Below are 7,968 nucleotides of genomic sequence, written 5' to 3' on the forward strand. Positions count from 1 at the left end.
AGTATAGTGAGGAAGACTCACCTCGCTGTCTCGATAATAGCTGATGAGGTCTCGACTCTGAATCTCAACTCTAACCATCACTTATCCAACCAAATGACCAAATTCTCAGCGACAAACCAAATTCCCAAAATACCCTTATGTCAAACTTGGTCAAAGTCAAATCAAACTGGTCAAAATCAATAAGTCAACTGAGTCAACCCAACCGAGTCAAACCAGCTGATTCAACTCAACCGAGTTAACACAGAACGCGTATGCAGGGCATGCTTCAAAGGTACACGGGGAGTAATCAAGCTTTGACCACCATCGGGGACGTTGACCACGTACGCGTTCCATACTCAGCTTATGAAGGGTGTACATCCAATCTTCCCAAACTCTCATTAAGAGCTTAATGCCTTAAGCTCTTACATCACATTTTTAGTTCCAAGGCTAAATCATCCTCAAGAGTCATAAAACTTCCAACTTTATGACATTGCATGTTCATTAAGTGCTTAACTCAAGGTTTTAATACATTAAGACCCTCTAGAGAGTGCATGGAGTAAAACCAACCATTAAGACCCCATTTTTATGATTCAAGATCCTTCCTAAGGTCTGAAAGGACAGCTTAATGGGTCAAGAACAGTCCATGCTCAACAATCCCCATTTTGGGACCTAAAAGTAACTTAAAAGAGCAAAAACCTAGATCTACAATATGGGGTGGTAAAGTTGCAAGCTTTATATCTTCTATAGGTTGCAAACAAGGTAGAAATCACAGATCCAAGGTGCTCTCAACTCTAAGGTGTTGTTTGTTTTTTAAGAGGTAAAATGTATGCAGTCTGTGGACCACCTCTGCAGACATCTGCAGAAGAAGAGGTGGACCAAATGTCTGCTGTCTGCAACAAGAAGACTGTTTGTTTTTTAAGATCTGTAGACTGAACTAAAATTTAGATAAATTATTTTTTTTAATTTAAAAGAGATTTTCACCAATAAAATTAATCAATTCTTATTTTAGTTCATTTAATCTATAATCATATAACTAAATTTCAATATTAATAAATCACTTCCAAATTATCTGATAAAAAATATATGCAAGATACACAAAAATAACAGCCGTTAAGATCATAGTGTTTATAATCATCCAAATATATGTATTGTCACTTGCAATAAACTTCCATTTACATCAAAAACTATATAAATGTCCTAATTATATATGTACAACCCGTATTTGTTATTGACATATTTAAGCTTATAAACATTCAATTAAAAGACTATCAAATTACAATAAACTATCAACAACAATATTTTCCATTTCACTTGCAAACTAATCACATGAAGAACATCTTAATCCTAACTTCAAACTCCCTCAAGCAAGTTATCAAAAAAATACTTGCATAACAAAAGCCATATAAAGCACATTAATCTTCTCCACTTCCTCCTGCAAAGTGGGTAAACTTGAGTCTCCATTATGTTAAATTGAACTATAATCAATAAAACAATATTTCCAAGATGTAATGTTCATATAAACATTTTATCAAACACTTGGTGGGTATGGTTATGTGATTTAAAAAGACCAAAATGATTTCAACAAAAAAACTTCAAAACCCCCACCTAAAACACACAATTAACAATAAATTCCAACAACCATATATATTCATCAAATTTGAATAACATTTCAAATATCAGAAAATGTAAACATCAGGTCATATTCAACAAATATATGCATTTGATTTCAGCAAAAGTAAACATCATATCAAATTCAACAAATGTAAGCATTTAATTTCAGATTTCTAATGTTTGAACAACAAATTTTAGAAGAGAAAACATGTATTTTCAGCAAATGCATCCGATTTTTGTACATATCAATTTTTAGAAGTGATTTCAAGAGAACATCCGATTTTATAAACAACAAAAGAACATACATACCTGCATGAGAACAAAAGATGGTGACGACGTGGTGAGCGAAGTTGACGTCGAATATGGCGAGCAGATGTCGGAGTCGACGAGTAGATGTAAAAGGAGGTATAATCTTGTTTTTGTTTTCAGGGGGAAATCCGGCGGTTCAAACCTTCAGAGTGCTTCTGATTGTACATCAGATAAGAGGAATACGGCGGTGCTGGTGTGGACAGAGGCAGCACGAGGAGAAGATGGGAAGTTGAAGAAGATCGGTGGTGGAAGGAGGCGTCGATGGTGAGTATCGATGTTGGAGGCTATGAGAGAAAAGAAACAAAAAAAGCAAGCGTGCATTTTTTTGTTTAAGATAAATGGATAAATGGACTGAAGATCTTAGAAGACATTGATCCATGTCTGTGCCAAGAAGACCCCGCCACAACATTTTTAAGTCTATGCACTTCCGAAAAACAAACAGTCTGCGATGGCATATGTCTGCGCGTGGTCTGCGTCGCGCAGACAAAAGTGGTCACGTAGATCTGCAAACAAAAAACAGAAAACACCTAAGATCTTCTCACCTCCTTCTTCTTTCTTCAAGACACCTCAAAACTCTTGTAAAGGATCCAAAAGTACTTCCTTTCTCTTAAGGTTGCTTGGAGGTCGATGTCACAGAAGGAGGTTGGGTAAGAAGAAGATATGAGACCTTAATGTTGCTTATATATGAGCCAAAACTCTAAAAATTAGGGTTTCCTGATTTCCAAGTATGCCCTGGGTACGAGGTGTACACCCAACATACTAAGGCGCACTTTGGTATGCTTAACATACACACATACGCACAACGTACTCCTCAAAGTCCCAATTTACAAAAATGCCACTATGGGCCCTATTTGCACTTTTTCTTAAACTTGGGGACTAAAATGCAATATAATTCAACTATAGGCTCAAAATTAGAAGTACCTCATCATTAGGATGTTACAATTCTGCCCCACTTGAACTAGACTTTGTCCTCAAAGTCGGCTGCGTTGAATAACTCAGGATAATGCTCCTGCATCTCAGCCTCTGGCTCCCAGTTCCACTCAAAGCCTCTCCGATGCTGCCACTAAACTTTTACCAAATGCATCTCCTTGTTGCGCAGGACCTTCATCTTTCTTTCCAGAATAGCCACCGACCTCTCAATATAGTTCAGGCGCTCATCGACCTGTATATAATCCAACGAAACCACTGCTTCACTGTCCAACACATAATTCCGCAACTGAGAGACATACAGGCCTCTCAATATAGTTCAGGGTAAGCCACCTAGCCTACCCTGGCTATCACACGGAAAGGTCCAATATACTAGGGACCTAACTTCGTCCTCTTCCTAAAGCGTATCACACCCTTCCAAGGTGAGACCTTCAATAATACCATATCGCCGACCTGGAACTCCAACTCAGATCAGTGTCGGTCGGAATAGCTCTTCTGCCGACTCTATGTAGTCTGCAGTCTCTACCTGATCTGCTGAATAAGCTCCATGGTCTGAAGGACTACTTCGGATTTTCCCATTACCCTATGATCAACCTCTCCCCAACATACCGGGGTACGACATCTCCGACCATACAAGAGCTCAAAAGGTAGGGAACCAATGCTGGAGTGATAAATGTTGTTGTAGGAGAACCCCATGAGAGGTAGGTACGAGTCCCAACTCCCAGAAAAATCAATGACATAGGACCATAACATATCCTCATGGGTCTAGATGTGTCGCTCACTCTGACCATTAGTCTGTGGATGATAAGCGATGCTGAAATGTAACCTCATGCCCAGTTCCTCGTGGAACTTCTGCCAAAATCGAGACGTGAACCGAACATATCAGTCAGAAACAATGGAAACTGGAACCCCATGGCGAGTAACAATCTCCTGGACATACACATGGGCCAACTTTTCGGCCGAAGAGCTCTCCCAGATGGCCAAAAAGTGGGCACTCTTGGTCAATCGATCCACGATGACCCAAATCGCATCAAAACCCTTGGCCGTCTTCGGAAACTTGGTGATAAAATCCATAGTGATTTGTTCCCACTTCCACATGGGAACCTCCAAAGGCTGCAACTTCCTATGCAGTCTCTGATGCTTGGCCTTGACCATCCTACAGGTCAAGCACCTCTCGATGTACCATGCTATATCCCTCTTCATACACGGCCACCAGTAACTCAATCTCAGACCCCGATACATCTTGGTGGCTATTGGGTGCATAGAAAATCGATACTTATGAGCCTCATCCAGTAATATATGCCTGATCCCTCCAGAAATTGGGACCCAAACTTGACCGCATCGAGTCAACAACCCATGACTATCGGTGATAAACCTATCGATCTCGACCCTGATCGTTTCCTGTTTCTAGTTCTCCTTCCGAACTCCCTCTGCCTATGCCTCTTTGATCAATCCCAAAAGTAGAGAATCAACAAATATCCTCATACACACCTCCCTAACCGAAGATCCAACCGAACTGCGGCTCAAAGCATCAGCTACCACATTCGCTTTACCTAGATGGTAAAGGATCTCACAGTCATAGTCCTTTCCATGTCCAACTACCTGCACTGCCGCATGTTCAGGTTCGACTGATCCATAAGATATCTCAAACTCTTGTAATCCGTGGAACAGTACAATGGACCTCATAAAGATAATGTCTCTAAATCTCGAGGTCAAACACCGTTGTGCCCAACTTAGGTCATGAGTAGGATATCGCGTCTCATGAAACTTCAGATGCCATGAAGCATAAGCAATCACTCGCCCTCTATGCATAAGGACCACCCCAAACTAGTGATAGACATAATGCAGTATACCACAAAATCCTCTAGTCCATCCGGAAGGGTCAATACCGAGGCCTCATATAACTTCTGCCGAAGAGTCTCAAATGTCGACTGCTGCTCAAGGCCCAATCGGAAATCCACTCCCTTCCTCGTCAGATGAGTGAGGGGTACCGTAAACCTTGGAAAAATCTTGAATAAATCTTCGATAGTACCCTGCCTAACCCAAGAAACACCTGATCTCTGAGGGAGATTTCTAACCTCCCACTGCATCACAACTTCGATTTTGGTCGGATCGACCAAAATCCTATCCTGGTTAATGAGATGTCCCAGGAACTATACCTTTCGTAACCAAAACTCACACTTAGAGGACTTGGCATACAACCATTTCCACCTCAATACTTCTAGAAGCTCTCGAAGATGCTCCTCATGCTGCTCTCTGGTCTTGGAATACACCAAGATATCATCAATGAATGTGATAACAGATCAGTCGAGCATCGGACTGCATACCCGATTCATCAAATCCATGAACATAACAGGCACATTGGCAAACCCAAATGGCATCACCACGAACTTGTAATGTCCATAGCGAGTCCAGAACGCGGTCTTCTCCATGTCCTCCTCTCACACTTTCACTTGATGATACCTAGACAGTTGATCAAAGAGGTCATCAATCCTTGGGAGGGGATAACGATAATCTATGCACATCCGGTGTGAACCATCCTTCTTATTGACGAATAGTATTGGCGCTCCCCATGATGAACTGCTTGCCTAACAGCTCCTAAAGCTGGGAGGACAGCTCCTGTATCTCAGGCGGCGCCAAGAGGTATGTCGTCTTGTCAATCGGAGCCGCACCAGTCACTGGATCAATCCTGAACTCAACATGCCTCTCGGGAGGCACACCGGGTAATTCCTCGGGGAACACATTGGCAAACTCCATGACACCAGATACCTCTAAAACTGAAATCTGCTCCCCGGCTCGAGTATCAACTACATAAGCCAAATAACCCACACACCCATGCTGAATATATTGTCGAGCCTTGGCTACTGAACAAAACCCTGAACCAACCTTGGTTCTCTCTCCATAGATAACCAGTTCTACCGTACTTAGGGTTCGAACTACCAATCACTGGCCCTCGCAATCGATCATGGCACCAAACCTACTCAGCCAGTCCATACCCACTATCACACACACATCCCCCATGGGGATAAGGATCAGATCAATCGGATAAGGCACCCCGAAGATCTCCAAAACACAACCCTGATACACTCTGGATGCAGAAAACCCGTGTTCATTAGCGACAGAAACCCGAAAAGGACACTCTAACTCCCCCATAGGCATATCAAACTCCTTACTAAATGATCAAGACACAAAGGACCGACTCACGCCTGAGTCAAATAATACAAGAGCAGGCAAAAAGTTCACTAAGAAAGTACCTATTAGAAGCATATACATGAGCATACTATAAAAATAATTGACATAATAATAAATAAAAACATATCGGTCACGACGTCTGATGTTGCTCTGGCATCCTCGGCAGTGAGCTGAAAAGCACGACCCCGAGCCCTCGGGGGATCCACCTTCCCCTGGCGCCCGTCGGTGATACTCAGAGTGGCTGGCACCGGGGCCTACGCCGGCTTGGCGGCGAGCAATGGACAGTTGACCTTCATATGGCCAACCTGACCACAGTGGTAGCAAATCCTGGTACTCAATATTGGGGCCATTTGGCGACAATCCCTCGCATAGTGGCCCTCCTTGCCATATTTGAGGCATCCCGAAACAAGTCGACAAGTACACTCATGCACCTTGACGCACTTACCACAAGTGCGACCCTTCTGACTCCCAGATCTAACATCAATGGCCTTGAACCGCTTCAACGCAGGCTATGAATGCATCGGGTCCTGCCTCTGCTTCTCACCTGGAGCTCCATCTCAATCTCACGCCGCCTTGAGGCCTCCTGCAACTCAAGAAGTAAACGATGACATTGTGTCAACACAAACTATCAGATGTCAATCTTGAGCATGCTCAAGTACTGGGTCATCTGAGCTTGCCCATAAGCAGCAAACTCAGGGCAAAACATGGCTCTCTCCATAAACATCTTAGTGATCTCTGTCACCTACACAGTCCCCTGCCTCAAATCTAGGTACTCCTGGGATAACCTATCTTGCCCCACCAGGGGAACATACCTAGAAAAAAACATATCAGAGAACTCCTCCCAAGTCACGAAAACCCTCAGTTCAAAAGAATATGAGCTGGTAACAAGTCTCCACCTATCCTTCGCTCCAGATCAAAGAAGGTTTAGAGCGCACTTGGCCTTCACGTCAGCTGGGAAAGAGCAAGTGAAGAAATATCCCTCGATGTCATACAACCACCTCATGTGTATGATTGTATCCTGAACTCTGTCAAATGTCGAGGGCTTCGTATTGTCGAACTCCCGATATTGGAAGGCTCTCCCAGCGCCAATCCCAACATCAGCCACATCTATGGTGGCTACAGCAGCAACAATCTCAGAAAGTGCAAAGTATAGATCATCAAAGTACTCTATCATTGCGGTCTTGATAAACCTAAAATTCTCCGGTAACTATGCCCGAAAGAGGGAAACAACCTCATCCTAAATGATCTCCCTAACCCGTTCCTCAGTCAATCCTAGCCTATCCTGGTCACCAGCTCCTGATCTTGATCCGGATCCTGCCTCAAATCATCTCATAATCGACATACTAAAAATAAACCAGGGAGATATAAGATAAAATGAATATAATACCATGGGTACCAATTCCCAGCAAAACCCTAGGGGTTGTGACTTCCTTGTTACGCGTACAGGTCACGTGCTTTCAATAGTACAAGCCATACAACCCTCAACATCTACCTGTATTTGTCTCAGGGGATCATCACAACAACCCTAACAATACTCACTAGAATACGCATACACTCCATTCTCACTTCCTAAAGGGAGGTTAGCATCATGCAACTGGCCGGATGACCCCACGCAACTTATCTATGAAACTTCCAACAACCCTGTAGCACTCGTGTATGCTAATCATACATAACACTGGGTCCTATATACAGTCGAATACTCGGTTCTTCCCTAAGACCACAACCAAACAAAAAATAAGGCCAAATCAAACATTCTCACGCTATAAGATCTTAGTTATGTACAATTTTGATGCACATAAGAAGCAACTACAACAATGATGTCCATTTCATATAAGGAAAACCTATGCTATCAGGTATCATATAATCATGTAATTTTATCATCCAGTTCCTGAAGATCCCTAGCCTATCACTAGCATGAAGCTCTAACATATAACAATATCAAATAACAGT

Source organism: Lactuca sativa, chromosome 9 (genome assembly GCF_002870075.4).
Source record: "Lactuca sativa cultivar Salinas chromosome 9, Lsat_Salinas_v11, whole genome shotgun sequence".
Lineage (NCBI taxonomy): Eukaryota > Viridiplantae > Streptophyta > Magnoliopsida > Asterales > Asteraceae > Lactuca > Lactuca sativa.